This window comes from Sturnira hondurensis, unplaced genomic scaffold, assembly GCF_014824575.4.
Source record: "Sturnira hondurensis isolate 20B ecotype Veracruz unplaced genomic scaffold, ASM1482457v3 Scaffold0017436, whole genome shotgun sequence".
Classification (NCBI taxonomy): domain Eukaryota; kingdom Metazoa; phylum Chordata; class Mammalia; order Chiroptera; family Phyllostomidae; genus Sturnira; species Sturnira hondurensis.
The window spans coordinates 13,767,447-13,782,735 of NW_028090067.1; the positions used below are offsets into that span (position 1 = coordinate 13,767,447).

General features: G+C 50.9%; 1 protein-coding gene and 1 non-coding gene across 2 annotated transcripts in view; both read right to left on the minus strand.

The window, feature by feature from the left end:
• The window catches only part of LARGE1 (LARGE xylosyl- and glucuronyltransferase 1), a 448,405-nt gene that overhangs the window by 280,233 nt on the left and 152,883 nt on the right, over positions 1-15,289 (minus strand). The gene's annotated exons all lie outside the window — the stretch shown is intronic.
• On the minus strand, positions 13,430-13,567 carry LOC119002590 (small nucleolar RNA SNORA76). Its single transcript, XR_005069783.1, has one exon. It is a non-coding gene; the product is annotated as a small nucleolar RNA SNORA76 (small nucleolar RNA).

The following is a 15,289-nucleotide window of genomic DNA, read 5'->3' on the forward strand; positions in this document are numbered from 1 at the left end:
GCGACAGGAAAATACAGTAACGGGAAGAAAAGCCAGAAAAAGAGGACAGTGACAGTGAAGAGAAAAATGATATGAATAAGTAATCTCTTAAACACTCACAACGCACATCTTCACAGCGCAGGTTGGAGAACTTTACCGTGGATGTTCAGTAACAGTAGCCCCTCATTTCCCCCAGGTGCCAGATGCTTCCATGGGTAAGCTCATCGAGGCGGAGCCACGCAGGCTGGGCACCCACACTGGCTTCGCCCTATAACAGCGAAGTGGTTCTCAGCAGGTTGGTTGGCTTCTTTAACCCTCAAGTTTCCTCATCTGTAAGTTGATGACAACCGTCTTGCCTCATGGGTGGCCCTGAGGACTGAGGGGATGCATGTAGAACCGATAAATGCCATATAAATGTAAGTGCTACAGATACTCATTTTAGTCATCACCACTGTTGCCCAGTACCCCCAAAGCTCCAGAGGTAGGTATCTCCCTCCCCAGTCGACCTTGAAGACACTGCCACCCAAACCCACATGCCCAGGGATCCACAGGGGGCAGAGTTCAGATACGCTCCACGCTCCTGTTCCTGGAAACCATGGGGGAGAGAACGGAGGGAAGAAGAATGGAAAAAGAGGGAGGGGCGCCTCTTCCCTTTCGGCAAGAGGGGAGTCCGTGAGGGGAGTCAATGAGACCAAAGGAGTGAATAAAGAAATCCTGAGACCTTCCTGACGAAGGCAATCAAGTTGGAGGTCACCCTTTAGGACCACCTGGCAAAGTCAAGTCCCTCTAGCCAGCAAGGCCAGGACTACATGGGGGTCCCACACTGCCACCTCCCCTTCTGGCTGGTCCTCCCATATGGTGTCCATCCACCCATCTGTCTGTCCATCCATCCCTCCCTCCCTCTCCTGGACTCATCCAGCACCTCAGAGACAATGCTGCCACAGAAAACAAGGGCTCACATGGTCCCTGCCTCGGAACCTCCTCAACAAGCAGGACAGGCCCTTCTGAGTTCCGGGACCTGCATTAGAGCCGGTGAGGCGCAGGCCCCAGACTCCCGTCTCGGGAACGCCCAGGTTGAGTGTGGAGCCCCGGCAGTTTGGCTTAAGAGCAAAGATTTGCTGTGGAGATCATTGAATGAAAATCAATAGAGAGACCCCACCACACACACACACACACACGTTTTGTGCCATTGCTCTCCAATGTCCAGCTACGTGCAGTAAGCAGACAAGGAGGCAACCACACTGCACAATGTTAATCCGACTGACATATCGAGGGAGGGAGGGAGGGAGGAGGAGGAGGAGAGGGTGCTGGTCAGGAAGACTGGTTTCACCCGTTTCTAAAAGATGGCAGGCAGGAGGGGACTGAAAATTGATACATTGTCGCTCTAATACTACAAGCCGTGGACACGACATGGATCACAGAGAAAATGTGCGTGGCTGAGTCCTGGATGCGGCCGTACCGGTGGACTCATTTCTCACCAGCAATAACTGACGGCGCAGTAAGAAGGCTTGAGAGCCCACGACGGGAAACCAGCCCTTCACAGGCCCAGAGGAGGCGAGTCAGCAGGCAAGCAAAAGACAGGCCTCTCGGCTCACATCCATACATCTCCATATAGACTCGGACATAAAAACTGGCTAAGCCCCATTCATCTCCCCTAAGTTTCCCAGTGTGGCCTGGCCCATTGCAGCTAATGTCTAACGAACACTTGTAAAGGCCAAGACTTTTGTCAGCAATTAGCTTCCTCCTACTCTCTGGGCCAGTCCCTTCAACGGTTCTGACGTGGAGACACAGGGAGACCCCTAAGGCACCAGGAAGAGCCCTGGCCCGGGAGGGGTGAGCCCTACACTTGTCTGGGCGGCACCACGAACACCGAGGAGAGCGAGTCTCCTCCTTCCCTCTGTTCCCATACTTCACCTTCTCTTCACCCTCTCTTCCCAACGAGAAGGCCACAGTGTTGCAATACGCCTCGGAAGGCAACACCTCCCTGTTCCTTCGACAACTCATTCCAGAGAATACAGTGATCGGTGCCAAAAAGCGAACACAGACCAATTTCTCATGACTTTTTAAACAGGAGAATTTATCATTACAATTATAATTAAAACTTTATAATGCATTGCATGTTAAGCCAACTGCCTCCTCCCGATCAATTTCCGAAAAGGAAACAAAGACATCGCAGACACAAAACACCTGTACACAAGTGACAAATGCTCTCGTTAGGATGTGAAATATTCAAAGCGCTGCTCCCCGATCAGGAAGCTGTTCACGCAGCTGTCAGCAAACAGTTGTGCGTGCAAGAGCGTGTCTCGCTAGCCACCCGTCCCTGCTCTGGGGAGGCCTGGGGGCTTCTCGGGATCTCTCTACTTGCTTCTGATTTTCTACCTGCTGTATCTGGTCAGCACCTTAATGCTAATCACGATGCATTACTTTGTTAAAAGTATTACACTGATTTTCGAAATGCAAATACAAATTTCCCCGAAGTAGAGGTCCCTCCACGAATGCCCTATTGAGATGTGTATGTTCTACGAAGTTTGGGGGGAAAAATAAAAATAAAACAAGAGACAGCAGCATTTGCCCACAATCCCCAAAAGACAGAAAGGCAGAAACGTTGACCCATAGATGAACGGATAAACCTCACGTGGGAAGGCGTACCATGACGTGTGTTCAGCCTCAGTAAAGGGCAATTTTGGCACATGCCATAACATGAATAGACCTTAATAAGATAATTATGTCACGTAAACAAACCAGACACAAAAGGACAACTATCATATGATGCCATGTATGTGAGGTGCCCAGAACAGGCAAATTCATAGACACAGAAGGTGGAAGAACAGAAGTGACCAGGAGCTGGGGGAGGGCAGTGGGGACAGTTACCGGTTCATGGGTGTGAGGCTTCGATTTGAGGCGATGACAAAGTTCTGGAAATGGATGGTGATGACAATTACACACACGGTGGATGAACTTAACTCCACGGAGGCATACAGTTAGAAGTGACTAAAATGGCGAATTTTCCAGCATGCACGCTTTGTGGCAACTACACAAACAGAGGCATTCTGCTAAGAAAACCTTTGTCCAGGAGCCTGCTGTTGGCTGTGTGTCACCCACCTGTACATGGACCTAGAGAATTTCAGGATGGGGTTTTCTTGGGGACATGGCCGCTTGTTCAATGGCGTCTGGAAAGTTAGAAAAGAGCCTTCATGGGTGAGGCAAGGCTTTCAAGGAATGTGGACAGGCAACTCCAATATTTCCAGACACTGTCCACCCGTCCACCCTTTTATAAACAGGCTGAAAATCTGGAGGTACCAGAATCACCAGCTTTAGCGATGGTGCCTGAGGGGTGAGCCCCAAGCCATCTGGTTTCCAGTCCCTGTTTGAAAAGACCTCTGCTTGCCTGACACCAGCCACCAGGGTAAGACCAAGGTCCCTGTGATATTGCCACCTGTGCCCATCTGAAAGGTCAGGAGACAGACACATGACTGAGGTATTTCTAAGGCTGTTGGACTCACTCGGTACCTACCAACTAAGCAATGTTCAGAAGCTGCAGTGGGAAGCTTAACTCTCCTGCACCAGACACCTCTGGGCTGCTGCTGGTCCCTACAAAACCAGCTAAGCTTTACGCACAACCAAATCGACGTGGATAAATTCATACGCACACATGCGTGCACACACAGGCAAAAAAACAGGACTGAGTGCCCCCCCCCCCCAGGTCTAGTCCAACTAGAAAAGTGTGCACTTAACCATACCCAGAAACGGACAGCTGTTGTCTCTGCAGGGCTGGCACCAGGCACCAACTTTGGGCAGACAGGCGGGGATGGGGACATTAAAGAAGCCGGAGTTGGGGACTCTCGTGATAGAGGAAGAGAATGAGAGTGACCGGGCAGCTGCTGTGCATGGGTACGCCACCCGCACTGTATCCCCAACCCAGGTATCACACGGTGGCCTGATTCCTTGTGCTCTCTAGCCAGTTCAGCAAAAAGCGCCCTGTCCCATAAATAGCAGCCAGGCAGCTGGAATAACTCTTTTAATAGCCGCTGGCTGCCTGATGCAGGACAGGGAGGGACCCCACATCCTCTAATATAGTTTAAATTTTTGCCGGTATTTTCCTTAAAAATTTTTCAAACAAACCATAAAAGTGAAAGAACTTTTCAGGGAACAAATATCCCTACGCCTACTTTCTACCATTAACCTTACTTGCTTTATTCTATCTACCTACCCTTCTATCCATCCATCTATCAACCCACCTTTTTTTAACTGTATTTCAAAACAGCAAGCTCGTCATCAGCACGTTATTCTCTAGGCACTTCAGTGTGTACAGCATTGACTGGGGTTCGGTGAAGTATAACCTTTTTCCTTTGAGGTAAAAGGTACGTGCAATAAAATGCACAAGCTGTCACAGGAGTTTGCCAAAAGCACACACCTGTACAGTATGTGCTCACTTAACGTGGTCCACAGGTTCTTGGACACTAGACTTTAAGGGAAATGACGTATAATGAAACCCATTTTACCATAGGCTAATTAATAGAAATAAGAGTTCGATTCCTACAACCTATTTCTGGTCACAAAAACCACCAAATTTCTAAATAAAGATCCAAAATACTTCCCAATATTAGGCACTGAAATAAATGTGAGCTATACATACATTTAAGAAAGATTCATACAAACAAGATAATTATTTTCCAAACTGCTTATCCCAGTTCAGGGTCACAGGTGGCCAGGGCCTCCCCCGGCAGCTCAGGGCGCCAGGTGGAAGCCAACCCTGGACAGGATGCCTTCCGATTTCAGGGTCTCTCTCTCCCACGCACTCTCAGACTGGGTCATCCAAGTCACATCAAACAGGCGCATCTTTGGGATGCGGGAGGAAACCGTAGTCCCAGGAGAAACCCACGCAGAGACACGCAAAACATGCAAATACCATACACACAGTAGCCCTGACTGGAAATCAGTCTCTTTAACCTCATCAGTTATAACAAAACAACATTATTCGAGGACCTCCTGTATAACCCAAACCCCTTTCAAGGTACAGAACATACTGGGGTGAAGACGTGATTCACTCAAAACCCCTCAAAGTCAGCCTCCCCCTGCACACCACCTAGGCCACCATCTTTCTGATTTGTTCCTATCACCAATTGGTTCTTCTGGTCCCCAGGCTTCATCTATTAGGAATCACAAGTATATCATACTCTTTGGGGTGAGCCCTTCCCAGGTGGCATCTTTGTGACTCACCATGTCGGAGCATGTACCCAGCATTGGTTTCTTTTGATTGCTCAGTGAGGGGCACACCATGGTATTAACACACCCCAGCTTGTTTAGCCAAACTCTTTTTTATTGTTTGTCTTTCCATTACCATTTATTCCCCCCCCCATACCTTCTTTCACCTCCACCCAGCCCTCTTCCCCCTGGGATCGCCGTTATCCATGTCCGTGAGTCCTTTTTCTTTTTCCCTCAACCCCTCCACCCACCCTGTCCCCACCCAGAGCGGTCAGCCTGCACTCTCTCTCTCTCTCTCTGAGTCTGTCTCTATTTTCCTCGCTAGGCACTGTCTTATTGACGAACACTGAAACTCTGTTCGGTTCAGGCAATGACTATAATTGGAACTGAAGGGTCAGAGGACAGGCGTCTGTCTAGTTTATAAGGAACTGTCAGACCTCTGCGAACTGGACAAGCCCTCCGACACCCACAATGCATGACAGCCGCCGTTCTGCCAGACTGCACCAGCCTCCGATGCCGTTGGTCTTTTCCATCTCAGCCCTCCTGGTCCATTGACGCTGGCATCTCACTGGGGCGTTTCCTGCCTCCCTTGGCGGGTCCCTGAATGTTTTTTAGAATGCCTCTTTTTTTTTTTTTTAGAATTCTATTTGATTCACTGATAGTGGTTTCTTTTGGGCATCTCTGCACCTGGCCTTTTGAGTGGCTGCTCTGAAAGCTGCATTAATACCTGCGTCACTTATCAAAATCAAGTGGGGCCAACAGGTGAACAATGTCACAGCCACCTGAGCAACATGCAGAAACCTTGGCATCCTCTTATCCTCTCCCATTTCCCACAGGCTTGTTTTAATACTCCTCCTGGGTACGTGGAGAGCCACACGAGACATTTTCCCAGCGCCTTCACATCCAGGACACCTACTGTGAAAGTTCCCACTGAGCCGACACACCTGCTGAGATGAGAGTGGCAAGGAGGGCCATCAGGAGGCGAACCACCTCGTCTGCTGCCTCTCTTCTTCTCCGAAAGCCTGAGCGAGGGGCAGTCATTTCTCCCTGAGGCACCTGTGCTTAGATCCCTGAGTCCAGCCCCAAACTTCATGAGTACCACATACCGCGCCCACCTACTGAGTAGGCGCTGGCACAGTGTGGCCCTCCCAGGAGGGGCTGTCCCAGCGGCTTCTTAACCCGAGTTTCCTTGGTGGTCTGCTTTCTGTGTGGCTTGGAGAACGGCAACTCGCAGCTTAGCTCCCAGCCTGTCTCTCTAGCTTCTCCTAGAATTCTCCAGGCACCTAATAACGTCGGAGTCCTTTTGTGTTAAATTCATGCGCTCTCTGGTCTGTACCGGAACTCTGAGAGACAGAGTCCTGCAGCTAATTATCGCCAGAGCGGGCATCAAATCCCAGATCTGTTCTTTCTTCTACCCTGTGCTGCCGCCGGAGCCTCCCTCTCGACAGACAATGTTCTTCAAAGAAAGAGAAGTTGGAAGTCCCACATTCTATTTTAAGACCATGCGCACTGGAAGGAAAATGTTTGTATTTCAGTGTCATTTCCTCTGCCCAGGTCCACACACGTGCAGGTATGTTGACCGGAGCCGGCTGCACCGCTGCCCGGGAACCAGACACTGTGGCCACTCACTCGCCCAGCAGCACTGCAGTGACAGGGATGGGCACGCTTTTCTGCTGTGGAGCTGCCACTGGAGCTGAATTAATCGAGACATCTGTTTCTTAAAAGATTGAACTCACTCCGGTAAACAGAAGCGTGTCGTCTGCAGTAGCTCCTCACGCCTCCTGTGGCCGAAACCACACCTGGAACCTGAAGGCATGGAAGTCTCAGCTCAGCTGCCCCCCGGCTCCAGCCATTTACTTAATCTGTTCTGAGCTCCCACGGCCCCAGCCCAACTGCCGTCCTCGCTGTGATGGACACGTTTGGTTTTTGTCCCCAGTGTCTGGAACACGGCCCCCGAAACTCTTAGTATCTCTGGAATGACCAGAGTGCCTTGTGGATGCTAATGAGATGACTGGTGGCTGGAGACCCCCGGAGAGCTTCAGGACAAGCACTGGTCACCAGAAAGACCAAGGCATGATTACAGGCTTGGAACTTTCAGACCCACCCCACCCCCAACCTCCAGGGAGGGGAGAGGGGCTGGAGAGTGAGCTAAGCACCAGTGGCCAGTGACGTGCTCGATCACGCCTGCATAATGGGACCTCCGTAAAAGCCCCCAGATGACAGGGCCCAGGCAGCTTGCAGGTTGGTGAACGCATTAAGGTCCTGGGTGGGCTGCATGGACGGAGGGAGTGCATGCACAGTCCCCGCCCCTCTGTACCTTGCCCTACGCATCTCTTCCATTTGGCTGTTCCGGAGTTGCATCCCTTATAATAAACCAGTATTATAGGTAAAGCATTTCCTGAGTTCCAGAGGAGGGGGTTGTGAGGTTCTGAGAACCACCTGAATTTACAGAAGGTCAAAAGTACAGACTACAACCTGGGGCTTGTGACCAGAGTCTGAGGTGGGGGCAGTCTTATGAGACTGAGCCTCTAACCTATGGGGTCTGTATGAACTCTGGGCAGTTAGTGACAGAATTGAATTAAATTGTAGGCTGCCCAGGTGGTATTCAGGGAGCTGGAGAACTAGTATGGGGGGAATAAAACCCACACATTTGGTGTCACAGATATTAGAAGTAAAAACTGCCCAGCCTTGCTGTTCCTTAAATAAGACAGCATGTTCCTGCCACAGGTCCTTTGCACTTACAACCTTCTCTGATTGGAACCGGCATCCTTTTGATAACTGCATGGAGTATACCCTCACTTTACTCCAGGGTCTCCTCACAAAGTCCTCCCTAACAGCCAGCATACCTGGACTACTTCTTCTTCCCACAGCACTTACACAAGTCAGTCTCATGTACCTATTTCTTCACTGACTCTCCCCTTGGGGGAGGGGAGGGGCATGTTCCACTTCAGTATGGTGACTGGCACGCAGTAGGAACTCAATAAATAGTTGAGGAGTGAATGCCTGCCTGCACACATGTCGAATGGGAACCCCAAGGTCCTCATCTGTAAGATGGAGGTCACAGTGCCATCCCTGGATGACTGTCATAAATATCAACAGGGTGGTTATACGAAAACAGAGGAAACAGGTGCCTGGCATGTGCTGTACATTTTAAAATAATGCATCAAGGCGAAGATAAACTGCTCTTCACATTCCAATGTGTCTAAAACGAGGAAGGCTCCAGCAGTAACTGAGGCCTACCTAGCAGTGGTCCCTGGCTGCCACCGCTAAGACGATGGGGAACTTGAAGAATGGGCATCCGTGTCTCCCCTGAAACTCTGGAAGACAACAGCAGGGGTCGCTCTTTCAACCCTGTGAACCACACGGTGCGGGAAGGGGCAGGAGGACATGGGGAAGCAGATGTGTTAGCAACATTCTGCAAAGAGGAACCAGGGGCAGGCTAGCCTCACAGAGCTGTAAAGTACTCTTAAGCACCTTCTTGTAGGATTCTTGTAGGAAACCTGAGGCTCACAATCGTGCAAAGGGTGACACAGTGCAGAAAAGCGGGTGTCAGTGACACTGACTCAGAAGAGACTTGGAGGAGTGAGACCCAACGTGAAAAAGCTTTCAGAACACCCAAACCAACGTATTCGCCGGTGTTTTCCTTCGTAGGCAAGCGTAGCAGAACAGGAGGAAACCTGGCCCATCTAATTAGGTCTGAAAGGGGCCTCACCGTAAACACAAAAGATTCAAAGGGAGAAGCAAGCACTGTGCCACAGCTTAATTAAACGCCTTTTTAAATTTCTTGGCTTTATATTACAGTTGGCAGTATCTAAGATGAGGTAAAAGCAGAATTCATTTGAAAACAAAAATTAGGAACAAGACTCCAAAGCTCCGTTGACCCCGGATATTTCTCTGCTGGTTCATGCACTGACTTCCTTTCCCTGCATTTAGTTCCCATGTCTGCTTTCAGGCCTGACTGACACTGCAGGGGCCCCCCCAAAAGGAAACAAACCTGTGTGTTTCTCAAGGACAGTGACCTCCGGAAGGGTTGCCTGGGGACCAGCAGTGTCTCCTGTCACCTGGGAACTTTGTAAGAAATGTGCATTCTTAGCCTCCCAGGCCCACGGACCCACTAAATACAACACTGGGGGAAGGGGAGTTGCTGGAACAAGCCCCCCCGCTGACTCCAACGCGCTCCAGGAAAACACCTGCCCCAGACACCATCAGCTGGCCCACTCATTTCAACTACTCACTGAAGTTTAAAATGTCCCGGAAATTCAGCCTGTACCAGGTACACTGACCAGGGACCAAATGTTGACTCACAATCTAAAGAGGAGGACATGTGCAAATTACTAAATAACACAAACCGAAGGACATGAGGGCAGACAAAGGTGCCAATACCACGCTCCATTCAAGGGAAAAAGGACTAATTCTGACTACACATTCCTGGTGGGCTTCTCAGAGGAGGTGGCCATCGAGCTGGATCTTGAGAAGGATTTGGATAAGCTTTCCATGACAGAGAAGAGAGACTAACACTAAGGAGCTAGGACAAGCCAAGGGCACAAGTATTTTCAGAGCCCTATCAGCACAAGGGGCTTTCCCCCAGGTACTCTAAGAACCTGATTAACTCAACACCCAGCCTCTTTTAAGTTTTCACCACGAATTCCACTTGTGACAAGGTCCGCCAAGTTGCTGCCTCATAGCCATTCTCACTTTTCTGCTTAGGAACAGAACCCTGGTTACATTTAGGGGAGCAAAGCAGCCAGAGAAAAGAAGAGACCTCACAGCCTCCACGGCAGCCAAGCTTGGCTGGCCTTCCCGATTATTCTTGGCTGCCGGGCCACGATGAGGACACTGACCCTCTAGCGCCATGTTGGACACTGAGGCGCCTTGACTGAGAGCTGAGTGCGGCACAGCAGAAAGACAGAATTCTGGGGAATCGAGACACCGTTAGGTCACCATGACAACGCCCCACACTGCCAACATCCTGACTCCTTGGGATGAGAGACAAATTGCCTTCTGGTTTAAGCCACATGCTGCTGAACCTAACAGTAACTGAAACACTACTCATTCCCAGCAGCCTCCTTTGAATCTGCAGGAGTCCAGCTCCTCCTCCTCCTTCGCTGAACACCTCTGCCTCCACTCCCCATTTCCCCTCCATCTGCTGCCGTTCTTCTCGAGAACATAATCATAGACCCATCTGACCCTTCAGGCTGACAGCAAAGTAGGGCACCATCTCCCAAGCATCTCCACTCACCCCCCCCAGTTCCTCCTTCCCCTCTACACCCTCACTGCTCAACGGAGGGGGGGGCAGTGGCCAACCACGTCCACCCCACTCGGGAGCCTGTCCCACAAACAAGCAGACCCTCAGGCCCAGCCCAGGTTTATGAGTTAGAGTCGGCATTTCATCAAGATCCCAGGACATTTGTAAGCTCAACAATTTGAGAGACACTTGCTGTGGACATCATCCTCACCTCTAGCTGTTCACCTCCAGACCACAGATCAGAAAAGCCATTCCCTGGCTACACCTCCCTGCTCCTCTGGGTCTCTTGCTCCTTGTCAATCTCCCCTAACGCCTACAAAGCCACCCACTCACTCCCCCTGAACAAAATACTTTCACACTTCCCTGCTTTTGTTTTTGTTATTCCCTCTGCTTAGAACACCCTGTCTAAACCTCTGACACCTGTGGGTCTCCCAATCGCCCTTCAGTGCAGGCCGGTTCAGACGCCACCTCTGGACCATGCACAGCATCGGGGGGGGCAGGGGCTGGGCCTCCCCCATCAGCACGGTGGTACAGCAGCAGGCTCTGGAGCCTGTGCCGCTTGCTACCTCGGACATGTTAAGCAACTGCTCTCTGCCTCAGTTTCTTTCTTCTACAACACCTGGATAACAATAGGAACTACATTTCACAGGGAAGTTCTAAGAAGTCAAGGAAGTGGTAAAATTAAAAGCACTCGGAAGAATGCTCGGCACATAATCGGCACTTAATGAACGCTAGAGCACAGGCTGAGACCCAGCAAAGGCGCATGCACACAGCAGGCGCTCGGTTGACATTCACGGAATCTGACTTGCAGTCTCTCTGGACTGAATTCTGTGCCTTAACTTTTCCTGGGCTTGGGAGTCCACCACGCCCACTCTGCTCCATGGCCCAGAGAAAAGCCGGAATCCAGTCCCCAACCGGGACATTATTTAGATGAAAAAATGCTTTCCGCAGCCGTCCCAGTCTTCGGAGCCTCGCCAAGAAATAGGGAAAAAAAGCAATATAAATGTTAATAGGAAATTGTCTATTCGCTTTCACTTAGGCTAATCTATTACAGCACAACAAAGAGGAATTAAGACAGCTGAAGGGACAGGGAAACATAGAACCTGACACGCTGAAGCCCGAAGGACTTCCGTTCGCAGGAGGAAATGCGATTCCAGGCCAACGAGGCTGCATGGAAATCTGGAGCGAGGGCTTCTCCTTGGGACGTCTCCATGGAGGGTGGGAAGCATGGTTCCTGCCCTGGTCCCCCTTTTCCCGAGCACCCAGAACCAGTGCTATGATGCGCAGGCATGGGTCTGCATGGCGGGGACAAGAAGGTGACCACTGGGACAGGCCAACAAATACACCTATAATCACAACGCAGCGTGTGTGGTTACGAAGCCAGAGGAGAAGCACATTACCAGACCAACGGGATGGGAGAGAGAGGAGGTCCAAGGAAGCCTTCTTCCAGAGAAGACCCTGACACTAAGTTCCAAAGGGTGAATAGAAATTAGGCTGGCAAAGGAGGCAGGAAAAGGTAACCCAGGCGGGGAGAATGTCAGGTACAAAGCTGGGGTAGGCTGATTAACGGCTTCCCAAATATGCCCATATGCTAAATCCTGGAATTTGTGACAGTTGTATTAAGGGCCAAAGAGACCTTGTAGGCATGATTCAAGGGCCTTGAGATGGGGAGGCTATCTTGGACTATCTGGCGGAGCCTGGTGTAATCACAAGACCCTTGTAAGAGATGCGCAGGAAGCGATAATAACATCAGAGGGAAAGTCAGTATGATGACGGAAGCAGAGATTGAAGTGATGCCCTTCTGCAAAAAAAAAAAAAAAAAGCAAGAGGCCCAAAGCCAAGGAACCCAGGCAACCACTTGGAGCTGAAAAAAAAGCAAGGAGACGGATTCTGTGCTCAGAGCCTCCGGAAGAAACCAGGCCTGTCGACACCCTGACCCCAGCCCCGAGACACTGACATTGGACTTGTGACCTCGAGAAGTAGCAAAGAATAATTCTGTCTTATTTGGAGCAGCCGAGTTCATGGTAATTTGTTAGAGCAGCAACAAGAAACGTGTATCCATGTGTTGTTTGCGGGGCATCTTCAAGAATGTTAAATAAAACTGTCAGAAAAAAATGAAACTGAGGAGGCAGTGAAATCATGAAAGGATCTGGACACCAGGCCGAGTTTCCCTTGCACCCGCATCACGGGCAGCTGCTAACGGATATTAAGCAGAAGTGTGGGGGATACAGTCAGATGACCCCTCTAAAGCACTGAATTACCAAATATTTAGAGCTTAAATCTTAGGAATTTCCACATGTCCAATTTCCCATTTCACGGACTCCCGTGTCTTTTATCGTGGGCTATAATGACTTTAGGAAAAGAAGGATCACACTGCTGGTGCAGATTAACTGTCTTTGCAGCCCTCCAAAGCCCACACTAATGGTTTCAACAACACGTGACCTGTATCTGCAGAACAGCCATCAGGTGCAAGTCCGTGCGTGTAAACAGCCATCTTGTACTTAAATCGGGGACTTTCCCCCCAAATCCTGGCCAGGCGGTTGCTGTATTCCTAGAAGAGGCACACTCAAATGAACACTCACCACTACCCCACCTCACGTCCCGGAAGGGTCAGGCGACCAACACTTGCTGAGGGCTTACTCAGAGCCAAAGCTTTGTGAACAGTCCCTTGTCGGAACTCCCAGAGATCCCCAGAGGAAGAGCCCTTCTGGGCAGAACTCTAGGTACTAAGGTGGGGAGGGGGAGTCTCGAGTGACCCACCCCCACCCCTGATGACAACTGCTGCAAGGCACAGGACCTATCAGAGAAACCCAGGCGGAGGAGACAGGCCATCCCCCGTGCAGCCAGACCCACCCTGCCCCCAGTCTGCGTCCACACACAGAGTGGCCTTTAGACATCAGATCCCAGCCAGCCTCCAGGCCCTTGCCCTTCCGACTCACTCTGCGTCTCATCCTCCCCAACACCTCCTCCTCAGGGCCTCGGCCAGCCCTGCCCTTTGCCGAATGTCACCTGCTGCCAAAGGAATCACTTAGGTGGCATTTAAGCAGCCCCGGATCTGAACAAGTTGGGTTTAGTCTGGCACTGCCACCAGACCCCTGAGGCCACAGGCCAGGCCCTGCGGAGGTTCCAAGGCAGTGCCTTGGCCGTAGCTGAAGCAGGGGACCCAGAGACAGGGGTGCTCGGCAGACGGAAGAGCTGATTTCAGAAATCACTAGCCCCATCGAGGCCTCAGTTAGAACAGTGGAGTGCTGCCTTCACCATCACTCAACTCCCTCCCCCAAAAGGACATCCCACACACTGAACTTCAGGCACGTGACCGTCCCCACGGTCACAGAGGGCGCTGTGGTGATAAAACACCAAAGCAGACGGACAACGGGGGGCACCTGTGGAGTTTTCCAGTTTGAGATATTCTATTTATTTACTTACTTACTTATTATTTTTAATCCTCACCCAAAGATAAGTTTATTGATTTGAGAGAGAGAAGGAGTCAGGGGGTGGGGGGAGAGGGAGAGAGAGACTATGGGTTGCTTCCCTTATGTGCCCTGACCAGGATCAAGCCTGTAACCTGTATATGTGCCCTGACTGGGAATCGAACCCATGACCAGTATATAGAATGACACTCCAACAACTGAGCCACTCAGGCCAGAGCGTGTTCTGAGCTATTTTCAACGGCACTGCCAATGAGGCACACAGACAGGCTTTACCCTGCCACCCCTTTTTTTGGGGGGTCCATATTCAGGGACGGTACATTCCTAAAAATAGAATCACTGAGTTAAAGGGTATGATGCACAGTTTATAGACCCTGCGTTGAACTGGCAGTGTCCTGTCCAGAAAGAGTGACACAGGTGTCACCTGCAATTCAGATCCAAGCGCCACTGACTGGATGCGGACTTTCCAGGACCACTTGTCAGCATCACGCAATGTACCGTTAGCTCCCGGGACTGACGAGGAGAGTGAAGTCACGTAAGTAGAGCTACTTGGCCAAGGCAAGGGGGCTATTTTGAGATGGGGCAGGGAAGAGAATCCAAGTCCCAGAATCTGCCAGTTCCGTGGTGTCTGCTGAATGATTCAGATCTTTGCGTTGGCCGCCCCAGTCTACCGCAACAGCCGCCACTTATAAAAGGCGCCCGCAGGCCAGGCTCTGGACCGAGCACTTTGTTAAATACATCCCCGCGCCCCCAAGTCAATGAGGCAATCCTAATGGTGATGTCACCGCCGATGGAGACCGCGCCCACCTGCCACTGAATGCTTACCACGTGCGAGCCACTGTGCAAAGTACGTCACACTCACACATGAACTCTAAAAACTATACACGAGGCATTACTATGCCCAGTTTATAGATGAAAGGAATGAAGCTCATAAAAGTGACTTCCCTCAAGAGTTCCACAGATTAATCATGGAAAAGGCACCCATCGATAAATGGATTTGAACACAGGGCTGTCTCCCAAACCTAAGCGTTTAAGCGCCATGCTAGACTGCCTGTAACACTAACAACGCCGGGGTCACGGTTGGGAAGGTTTCTGAAGGGACGGTAGGAACAAACAGCATTCCGTGTCGGCGTGTCTTCCCTGCGATGTGCTGGCGGGTGCAGCTCGGCAGCGCCCCGTTCATCTCAGTGCCACCCGACGGGCTGCATACAAACGCACGTCTTGCTCTTCTGGGGGCTGCCTCCCAAAACAGCGAACGTGGCTGACAAGGACCGGCCCCCACCCCAGCACACGTCTCTGACAGACGCCTCCAATGTCTCAGAGGGGTTATCTGATCAGAGCCCAGGAAGGAACATGAAGGCTCCCGCTCAGGGGCACCCAGTGCCCTGCAGAGGCGGGAGAAGAAGGTCGAGCACTCCTAGAAAGCAGTGGA